The following is an 11,624-nucleotide window of genomic DNA, read 5'->3' on the forward strand; positions in this document are numbered from 1 at the left end:
CGCATCAACTTCCTTTTAGTTATTAAAGATAACAGCAATAGAACCAAGTTTTAAACTTCATTTTATATAGCTAGACATTATTGTTTAAAGAAATAACAAGAATAACTAAGTATTTAATATTAACATAATATGGTTTACCAGCTATATATAAACTAATTTTTATTTGAAAAAAAACAGATGGGATATTATGTGCTTTTTATGATAAATAAAACAATATATGAAATATGAAAAACGAAAGCATGATACATCTGGCCGTGTTTTGCAAGATAATTTTAAATTTGAATAACTTTTTTAAGGTTTTGCATTATCAAATGAATTATAAAAAAACCCATTAGAAAATACACCAACTAAAAAAATAATGCATAGTGGAATATATATAATGGAGTTTAAAGAGCAGTCAAGGCAAAAAATGACGACATATCGGAAAAAATACAAAAAAATATACATAAAATTAAGGCTGGTGAATGAAGGACCAAGGAATTGAATGGATACCAGGTCTTGACAAAAACATTTATTTAAACTTTTTTAATATTTTGTTATACTTTTTTTAGACATTTTGAAATTATTCTTACAGATCTATTTTATCATTGACAGACTTTGTTTTCACGAAAAAAGTTCCCAAATTTACAAATGTTCTTCTTGAAAAAAGGATAAAATCTGTTCATGCCGACAGCTAATTTCCTTTACCTAGATGTAATTTGTTGAGTAATTTGCAAACACGAGAAGTAGTTGCTTTATCCTGAACAGTCTTATTAAACAATTCGTTGCACGTCCATCTCTTATACGTCCATGCTTGGAACATTTCATTAGTCTAAAGAAGTGAAAAAAGGATCCAGTGTATATTATAGAAAACTTGGCGTCACATTCTGTGTGCTAGAGTAGAATTAATTTCTTTTTCGTCCAAGTTTTGTTGGTAAAATTGGTTTCTTTCTGTTGACTTTTTAGTCTTTTTTCTGAATTTCTTAGAAATTATAAAGTTCTGAACTAACTATAACCCCTCTTATATTTTAATATTTTGTGGGGAAAAGTTAGTTTCTTCTTAAATATAGGAATCTCACCAGGAGTTACCGTATCAAAACAAGCCAACTTAGAGTTAATTTATCTCAGTAGGGTTTTCATTAAGAGCAAAACAAACCCTCTAGTTTATAGTAAATAGTACGGAAACTTTTGCCTGAAAACGCAATAGTTGCATCTTTCCACAGTTGAAGAAATAAAATTACAGCTTTTCTCGCATTATTTCAAGAAACGGAAAAGAAGACAATTCTAATTCACTGAAGAATATAATGCACTTTTAATACTAGAAAATCATGAATCGCAAAAAATTAAGAAGCACTTGATTTTGCAACGAAAAGCAATGTCATAATGTTGTCAATACCGCACCACACGTCACACACATCTTTTTATATTTGACAAGGGATTTATCTACCTGTAGTGATATAAGAAGACCGAAGGCGATGCTTGGTCACAAACATCATATAAAAGAATGCCATTTGTTAAAGTTTGTCTAAAGCCTTAGAGTGTGCTATTATAGATAGCAGCTTAAACGTTAAGGCAGAATGGAAGTTTAATTTAAAATAAGTTTTGCGTAAAATAAACTTAAATTGCGCTCCTCATGAGCATGCTGCATGGGAGTAAAAACCTAACGTTACTTTCTCGATTAAAGAACGTAGGATAGAGAACTACTCCATCAACTACAAAATCAAGAATACTTTGAATGAAACGAAAATTATTTAGGATAACATAAATTTGTCAATTCTAAGAACATGTGTTGCTAGAATTAAGTTCTTTTGTTTTCAAAATCTCTAAACACATAAACTTTGCTCCATTCTCAAATGTCTTCTAATGTTAAGTCTTTTTGACAAACACAACTCAAGAACTTGACAACTCAAGACTCAAGAGGTTTGTTAAAAAGACTTAACATTAGAAAATGCTGTGTTTGTTCAGATGAATTGAATACAACAAATAACGTGTAATACTCATTTGCAAAAGTGTCGAATATATATTTAAAAATACATTATATATATATATATATATATATATATATATATATATATATATATATATATATATATATATATATATATATATATATGTATATATATACTTCAACTTAGTTGACATAGTTCACTTTGGATCTAAAGATGAATCTTCTTTACACCTTCTGTTTCGTGATGTAAGTTAGACTTTAGATTTACGTTACAATGTCTAAATAATCTAAATATATGAAACTATAAAAATCAGTGTAAAGTACGTTAAAAAAAGATATTGTGCTTTTTCAATTACGAACAAGTTAAAGTATTTTTGACGATATTTAAATATTTGTTTACAAAAAGATTTACGTCCTCCCAAAAAAAGAGAGTATAGAGTTTTGTGATTTCTACTCAACTTAAGAAGTAAAAAATATTTACAATAATAATTTAAAATCTTTACTTTGAACACGAAGAACTTTTTCTAGGTTATGAAGGATGATGGTTAATTAAAACTTTTTTTCTTAGGGCTATCTTTTATATTTTTTATATTTGTACTTTTCTCACGAGAAATCAAATGCTAAATTTAAACCTAGTGAGAAAATACGAGATATGCTCGCAACTGCATATATTACCAACTCAACAAAAATAATCAGACGTTTCAAACTGAACGATTATTTTCTTCTTTTATGTTTTTACTTGATGCAGCAGTTTTGTTTTTGATTCTTTAAATTTATTGCATCACTTTTTCCTTAATCTAAGAAATCGCAATTTGTAATCAATAGCAGATGAGTTATTATATGAATTCACGATAATGTGAAATCAAAATCAATTAAAATTACTTGGCTTTAGCTGTAAACTTAGTAATTATAGCAATAGGTTTCATTAAACATAACTGCATCAATAAAACATGAGGAAAAAATAATGTAAACCTTTCTAAAAGTAGAAAACTCTGAAAGTTCTTTTAATGGAAAACTACAGTGGCGTAGCAAGGAAAAGGAATTGAAGTATGTCATACCCCAGGCGCCACTCGTGGTGAAGAGCCAAAGGGTAACCAAGACAAACAAGGATTTCTGGAATTTTTCAGTTTTTTTTTTTTGAGTAATTTCTGAGAAAAGATATATTACAATGAAAATATTTCTGTATTAAATAATTATTAACAATATAGAACTGTATTTAGCTTTTCATTCAACAAACTTTCTACGAAGTTTTGTTTATTTCTTTTTTTCTATTTAACATTTAAATCTTTTCGCTTTTGATTTTTTCAACAATAAAGCCCTTAACTACTAAAGTTAAACCCTTAATCACAAAGTGGTTCATGACAGGAGTTGTTTCAGGAAGCGTTTTCAGGAAAGTTTTATAATTACGCTGTTCTTGATAAACTGGTTTGTTTGATGCCTTTTAATTTTACAATCTTAAGGTGAATAAATTTTTTGCATTAATTCTGGATGATAAAACTGAACAAGTCTTTTGTCTCATTTACTAAGTAGAATCCAAATTAAATCTCATTTACTAAGTAGAATCCAAATTATTAAGTAGAATCCAAATTATTAAATAGAATCCGAATTATAACTTAAACAAATTTCTATAACTATTTAAAAAATTATAAAATGAATGAATAAATTATAAATTCTATGACTCAAATAAAAGAAAGTAAAAACTAGTCCTTTTGTAAACGAGTTATTTTTCACAGTTGAATGAAACGCATAAATTTGCTCGAGAATTATTCTAATGAAACTTTTTAAGTGAAATTCAAGAATCTGCATTTTCCCTAGGTTTCAATTGCCGATGCTTTGCGCATTCCCAGCTAACACAAAACGTTCAAGAAACGTTCGTAGAACGTAAGAAACGGTCGGGCACGTTCTAAGAACGTTCTAAGAACGTTTCTACCGTTTTTCGAACGTACTCGAACGTTTTGTGTTAGCTGGGTCAAGATGCCCACTACCATGCACGCGCTATTTTATGATTGTGTATTGTAAAAGTGGTGGATTGACATAAACGATAAAACGAATAAATTATAAATTCTATGACTCAAATAAAAGAAAATAAAAACTAGTCCTTTTGTAAACGAGCTCTTTTTCACAATGCAATGAAACGCATAAATTTGCTCGAGAATTAATCTAATGAAACTTTTTTTATAAAACTCAAGAATCTGCATTTTCCTAAGGTTTCAATTAACGATGTTTTGCGCATCAAGATGTCCACAACGATGCACGTGCTATTCTACGGTTGTAAATTGTCAAAGAGGTGGTTTCACATATGTACTGAGTGAAATTGCATCTACTACAACAGAGCTACATTTAAGTGGAAGTAAAATACCAACTTTTCCTTCAGACGCATTCCAGTCGTTAACTTCATTAAGAAGACTTGGTTTGAGGGGCAACGAGATAGCGACAATTACATCTGATGCATTTAAACAATTAACATCATTGATCTACATTGATTTATCATCCAACCAATTATCCACTATTCCATCTGACACATTCAAGCCATTAACTTCATTAAAAGACCTTGATTTATCATCCAACAAAATATCCAGTCTTCCACCTGACGCATTCAAGCCATTAAATTCATTAAGATACCTTTCTTTATCTTCCAACCAAATATCCAATATTTCCACTGACGCATTTAAGTCATTAAATTCATTAACATACCTTTCTTTATCTAATAACCAAATATCCACTATTTCACCTGACACATTCAAGCCATTAACTTCATTAAGGGAGTTTTATTTATCATCCAACAAAATATCCACTGTTCCATCTGACACATTCAAGCCGTTAACTTCTTTAAGAAGCCTTTTTTTTATCTTCCAACCAAATATCCAATATTTCCTCTGACGCATTCAAATCATTAAGTTCTTTAGCATACCTTTCCTTATCTTCCACCAAAATATCCATTATTCCACCTGACGCATTAAAGCCATTAACTTCATTAACAAACCTTGATTTATCATCCAACCAAATATCCAGTATTCCACCTGACGCATTCAAGCCATTAACGTTATTAACACGACTTTCTTTATCTCACAACCAAATAAACAATATTTCCTCTGAAGCATTCAAATCATTATATTCATTAGAATATCTTTCCTTATCTTCCAACCAAATATCCACTATTCCACCTCACGCATTGAAACCATTAACTTCACTAACACGACTTTCTTTATCTTACAACCAGCTTTCCAATATTTCCTCTGACGCATTCAAATCATTAAATTCATTAACAAACCTTGATTTATCATCCAACAAAATATCCACTATTCCATCTGACATATTGAAGCCATTAACTTCATTAACGTCCCTTGGTTTATCTTCCAACCAAATATCCACTATTTCCTCTGACGCATTCAAGCAACTTACTTCATTAAGGGAATTTTATTTATCATCCAACAAAATATCCACTATTCCTTCTGATATATTCAAGCCATTAACTTCATTAACGTACCTTGGTTTATCTTCCAACCAAATATCCACTATTCCATCTGACGCATTCAAGCCATTAACTTTATTAACAAAACTTGATTTATCATCAAACCAAATATCCACTATTCCGCCTGACGTGTTCAAGCCTGTAACTTTATTATCACAACTTTTTCTAACTTTGAACCAAATATCCAGTCTTCCACCTGACTCATTCAAGCCATTAAATTCATTAACACGACTTTTTTTATCTTACAAAAAAATATCCAATATTTCCTCTGACGCATTCAAATCGTTAAATTCATTAGAATATCTTTCCTTATCTTCAAACCAAATATCCACTATTCCACCTGACACATTGAAGCCATTAACTTCATTAACACGACTTTATTTATCTTACAACCAAATATCCATTCTTGCACCTGACGCATTCAAGTCATTAAACTCATTAACATTAACACACCTTGATTTATCATCCAACAAAATATCCACTATTCCATCTGACACATTCAAGCCATTAACTTCATTAACAAACCTTGATTTATCTTCTAACCAAATATCCACTATTCGATCTGACACATTCAAGCCATTCAGTTCATTATATTCATTAAAGTTCCTTAGTCTAAGTTACAACAACATTTCTACTATTCCATTCGACAATTTTATGTTATTACCTTCATCATTAGCTGTTTTTGATTTGCATGGAAACCCACTATTATGCGATTGCAGTATTGCTATATTCATCAAAAGATTGAAAATATTTGGTCTTTGCTCTGATGAATTTACCGGAAAAAGGAACATTTCATCAAATGAATGGCACATGAAAGGTGATGATGATACTAACCTTTAATATATATATATAAATATATATATATATATATATATATATATATATATATATATATATATATATATATATATATATATATATATATATATATATATAGATATAGATATATATAGATATAGATATATATAGATATACTATGTATATATTATGATACAAAACCTCTAACCTAATGATGATCCTGATACAATAATAATAATATTAACTAGCTCTTTATGTAACAAAAAATACTAACCTACAACATATATATATATGATAATACTAAACCTATAACCTAGTGATGATACTAATAATATAATACTACTACTAACTAGCTCTTTATGTACCACAAAAAATTTTCACAATCTTTTTGGTAAGTCAAACTTCTCAACAAATAACACCTCATGGAGAAAATAATATATTTTAAAAATGTTATTTTAAAAATTTTTTATCTGATGTAAAAAGTTAAGGTAATTAAGTTTTCAATCATTCAGCCATGATGTTTTAGGCTATAAACCTTGCTTTAATTTAAATATAAATGTAATAGTATCAAATTAGCTACCACAACAGTCACCTGCATGAAGTTGTTTCATATTGCAAAAAAGAGTTGGTACCAATTGTTGTCTCTATTGTTTCCACCATTCATAAAGCTCTGTCATTTGTGAATCTGTGAACGGTCCAATTGCTGTTAAAAAAAATTAAATAAAATTAAATAAATTGTAAATTCTTTAAAACGGAAGATAAATACTGAGATTTTTCTCATTTTTGAAATTTCTTTTAAAAAAATATGGAAGGTAATTTCAAGCTTTGAAACTTTTTTGGAGCTCAACTTTCATTTTATTTCTAACTAAATGATTAAATCTTTACCTTTGCAAACTTAGAATAAAATAACAACAAAATAAACTTATTAATATTTCCAAATTTGAAAATGTGGTTTTTAGTAGAGTCTAATGCAAAAACGAGTATATTTGGTTTTTAAGATCTTGAGAAGGAAATTCAAGATTAGTTTAAATGTATGTTTATGGTGATTATCTTTCTGAAAAATTAAAATAAGTTAAATAAATTAAAATGAGGTAAAATAAATTTTATAACATAAAAAAGATAAATCTTTCATTCTTACATTTATTTAGTTGAAAACTTTTTGATCTCAATATTTATTTCTTTTATTCATTGTATAATTTTGAATTCATTTTTGCATTAGTTTTGAATAAGATTTGTTCGAAAAACTTTCCGATAAAAAATAAAATTTATCAAAAGACTCTAAATGAAATGAAACACAAACATTTTTGTTCATTTTTATTTTTAAAAAAATTGTCATGAAGTATAAGTTTTTATTTATTTAAGGTTTTCTAATAATTTGTTACAAAAAACAAGAAAAAGTAAAGAAAAAGTTCCAATGAGAACAACCACTGCAATAAAAACAGCAACTAAAAATAACTTACTAAAGTTAACTTTTTAGATTTCTGTTTTAACAAAAATACCGCTTCAAACAGCGTTTCAACCACTGCTTCAACCAGCGCTTTAACCAGCGCTTTAACCGGCGCTTCAGCCACTGCTTTAACCAGCGCTTTAACCAGCGCTTCAACCGGCGCTTCCACCAGCACTTCAACCAGCACTTCAACTAGCACTTCAACCAGCACTTTAACCAGCACTTCAACCAGCACTTCAACCAGCACTTCAACCAGCACTTCAACCAGCACTTCAACAAGCACTTCAACCGGCACTTTAACCAGCGCTTCAACCGGCGCTTCAACCAGCACTTCAACCAGCACTTCAACCAGCACTTCACCAGCACTTCAACAAGCACTTCAACCGGCACTTTAACCAGCGCTTCAACCGGCGCTTCAACCAGCACTTCAACCAGCACTTCAACCAGCACTTCAACCAGCACTTCAACCAGCACTTCAACAAGCGCTTCAACCAGCACCTCAGCAACCACTCTATCGCAAGCGTCATTATCCAAAACAGAAACTGCACCAACTCATTCTCCAGCTACCTCTCATCAAACAGACACGTTACCTACTGCTTGTCCTCCATTATCAAGAATAAAGTTACTAGGTAATAGCTATAAGTTCTGATTCCCATTGAAGTTTCTTAATGAGATTATTTCAAACATTTCCTAAAGTCCTCCCCTCCCCCTCCCCCCCCCCCCATTTAAAGAGTAATCTCGCTAAATCAAGGCTTCATCAACATTATTGCTATTCTATCCTCCACCCAAAACGTGAAAATGTTGTTAAAATAATGTAATATTTGAGTTAAAACTGCTTTACTTGTTTTTAAGCTTTGTAAACTTATTTAACGGATATATTCTTTTTAGGATGTTTTAAACACAACGTTGTAAGGCCAATTTTCATACAGCATTTGAACGTACGCAGACTGATTGATTGGAGCAACTTAAATTCAACTGTTGATACTTGCAAATATCTTGTTTCCAAATCAAAATCTAAAGTATATTTTTTTTTTAGATAATATCTTTTCATATATATATGATGTATGTATATGTATATGCATATATTCTCACTTAAGTTTAAATACAACGTAAGCCATTTCTCGACTATATTTCTAGACACAATAAAAGCTAAATAGAATTAATTTTTTATAATATGTATGATTTTTCTTACCAAACTTTCTAGTTTTAACTGTAACATAATGATTGTTAGGTTTTTTTTTTTTGGAATTTACTTTCGAACTGATTGATTAAAGTAGCTATTGAAATTGGATATTTAAAAAATTGGCTATATGATACCATTTCTATAGAAAATGGTTTCTATTCCTTCTAAATCACCTTTGTTCAAGAAATGTCTTAGAATGCCTTATATAAATCAAAACTCTTAAATTGATAACTTTGGGAGTCTTTTAAAGCAACGTAAACGCCGATTTTTGAAGAGAAGTTTATATTGTCTTTTTTTTTGGTCGAATTTTTTCAATTAGGATTGGTTTTGTTTTTGGATAAAAGAATCTATTTCAATTATTTGTTGGTTTCACGGAGCTAACTATTTTTGTCAATCTAAAAAAGCTTCACTCTCAATCTTTTTAGCTACCGTCAAATGTATTACAAATGCTTTCTTTACGAACAACTTCCGGAAGTTAATTGTCAGTTTGTCTTAACAAACGCTTCAAAGGATTTTCAGTTGACGTCCTGGAGGGTAAATAGGTCTTAAAAACTGTATGCTTGGTTTCATATAAGAACCCTTCTACAAAAGATGCCAATGCAACTGACTCTTCTGAAAAATACTGTAGATGTCCAATAAATAAGTTAAGAACTAATACAGAGACTGCTGCAGTTATATTTTTTGTGATTTTCAAAATCTTTCAGAAGTTGTAGACCATGTCTAAACAAAGATACAGAAGTAGCTGCAAGCTCATGTATATATATATGGTGGAGATATGCAAATGTCTTAATGACCTCTTTCTTCTCTCTCTTTACTAGTTTAAAATTACTTTGAAATGCTCCAATTTTCATGACATATATGACCCTCCACCTGGCTTTGTAAAAATCATCTGGCGTTTTAATGTGAGCTTTGGGTGTAATTCCCATTAAAGATTCTATTTACATAATATTTTTAAAAAACAATTCAACTCGCTTTTAAGATTAAGATGAGCTTTGAATAGCTCTTGTTTGGTTTTTTGCTTTTTCATTTATTTCTTATATAAACTTTTCATTATAATAAGATTACATGTGATTGTAATTGCTCAGCTGTTGCTTTAACATTTTCTTTGCGGTTTGCAGCATTTTCACTGATTGGATTATTTCAAGCACGCCTTATAACTGTATGTAACTTAGAGTAGCCTGTTGATTTCCCGTTAAAAGTAGCAAAGTTACAATGAGCTACGTGAAGAATAATTCTTGAAGAAATGTTTCAGGAAATGTTATACCTTCAGCAAAAATGTATATTTTTGACAGAGGGGCATCACAGGTACAACAGAATACTAAGGACTGAAGCATTAGAGCGATTACCCTCCTTACAGAACTATTAACAACCTTATATGCTGATGCTGCTTGTTTGTGTTCTTCAAAAGAAGATTTGCTAACAGTTAACTCTATTATTAATTTTTTACCTTATATTTTCATATCTATCTACAAGGGGTAGGGGTGGGGGGGCGTTAATGAGAACTTTTTATCATTTTCAATCTCCTTCATAAAACGTGAACGGAGCATCTTGTAAAAGTGTTTGCATTGACAATAAGAACATGCTCCATCGTTTCTGCACAAACAAAAAAATGTGCAGAATGTATGAAACATTACTTTTCTACCTGATGAGAGACTGTAATATTCCTCAGTTTTAATGGTTTTTTTACGCAACAAAAATAGCAATAGCAAGAAGGATGAGAACCAGTGCTCTAAACGTCTTTTTTTTTTTCGGCTTTTTTTTATAATCTGATGAACGTTTGACATGAAGCTGATGGTTTTCCACTGGAAGTTAATATTTCTAAATAATGATTTTAAAATCTAATTCAAAACCTAGAGTTATAATGATCGCGTAATTATAAACTACCTTTTGGTTATTGTAGATCTTTGGAATTGCATTTTATGGTGAATGCTGGTATGACCGTTCTGAAGTTACTCTGAAAAAGTCGGCGGACTGCTACGGACCTGTTGGAAAAAAACGCAGTATCATGGTTTACACCTTCATTTAGTCAACTTTAGACTTTTATTGCAGATAATGCTTGGTTTTGTTGATTTTTTGCGTTAAATGTTTTGTGGAAGGATGTTGGCTTTTTTATTTTGTTTCAGTCAAACAACTTTTTTGATACAATTTTTGTTATATGCTGTGTGACATGAAAAGAAGCTTATTAGTAATTTCCATTTCTAGACATTTTAGTATTGTAACATTCACTATTGTAATATTCGTTTTAAGTTCATGTTGTTAAAAAAAATAAATATAAATCTGAATGTAATTTCAAAAAAACAGAAAAAACTCGTCTGTTATATATATATATATATATATATATATATATATATATATATATATATATATATATATATATATATATATATATATATGATTAGACCTTTAATTAGCCATGGAGGAAGTGGGACATTTTTTATACTTTAAAATAAGTTCGTAATGCATCTCAGTTACATAAATAGCTGAATTCTTTGTGATCATAATAATCACTCTAATATCTCCTTTGATTAGAGCTTTTTCATTTTAAGTTTTTTTGATTAAGGTTTTCATGTTAAGTTCTTTGGCTTGAGTTTTTGTTTACTTTTTTGGCTTGAGGTTGGTTAGTTAAAGTAGATGAACAAAATGGAAATGAAAGTAGAAGTTTTACAAAAATGGATACTGATAAAATATAAAGGTACTGCAAAAAAAGGTTGTGTATTGTTCAAGCGGTATTGATATGTTATAGGTAGAGAGATTTGATCCATTATTAAGTTCTCACTATGTTACAAATTAAAACTAA

At 29.8% G+C, this 11,624-nt stretch overlaps 1 pseudogene across 1 annotated transcript; it reads left to right on the forward strand.

Moving 5' to 3' along the window:
* Window positions 1-1,848: 1,848 nt before the first annotated feature.
* LOC149889087 (uncharacterized) lies at window positions 1,849-11,022 on the forward strand (annotated as a pseudogene). Its single transcript, XR_016453020.1, has 6 exons — window positions 1,849-1,899; window positions 2,115-2,173; window positions 4,135-6,216; window positions 7,675-8,273; window positions 8,533-8,663; window positions 10,728-11,022. The product of XR_016453020.1 is annotated as an uncharacterized LOC149889087 (transcript).
* The last annotated feature ends 602 nt before the right edge of the window (window positions 11,023-11,624 follow it).

This window comes from Hydra viridissima, unplaced genomic scaffold (assembly GCF_058129835.1).
Source record: "Hydra viridissima isolate aposymbiotic clone 2 unplaced genomic scaffold, HvirCarnegie_v1 scaffold_5, whole genome shotgun sequence".
NCBI classification, from domain to species: Eukaryota; Metazoa; Cnidaria; class Hydrozoa; order Anthoathecata; family Hydridae; genus Hydra; species Hydra viridissima.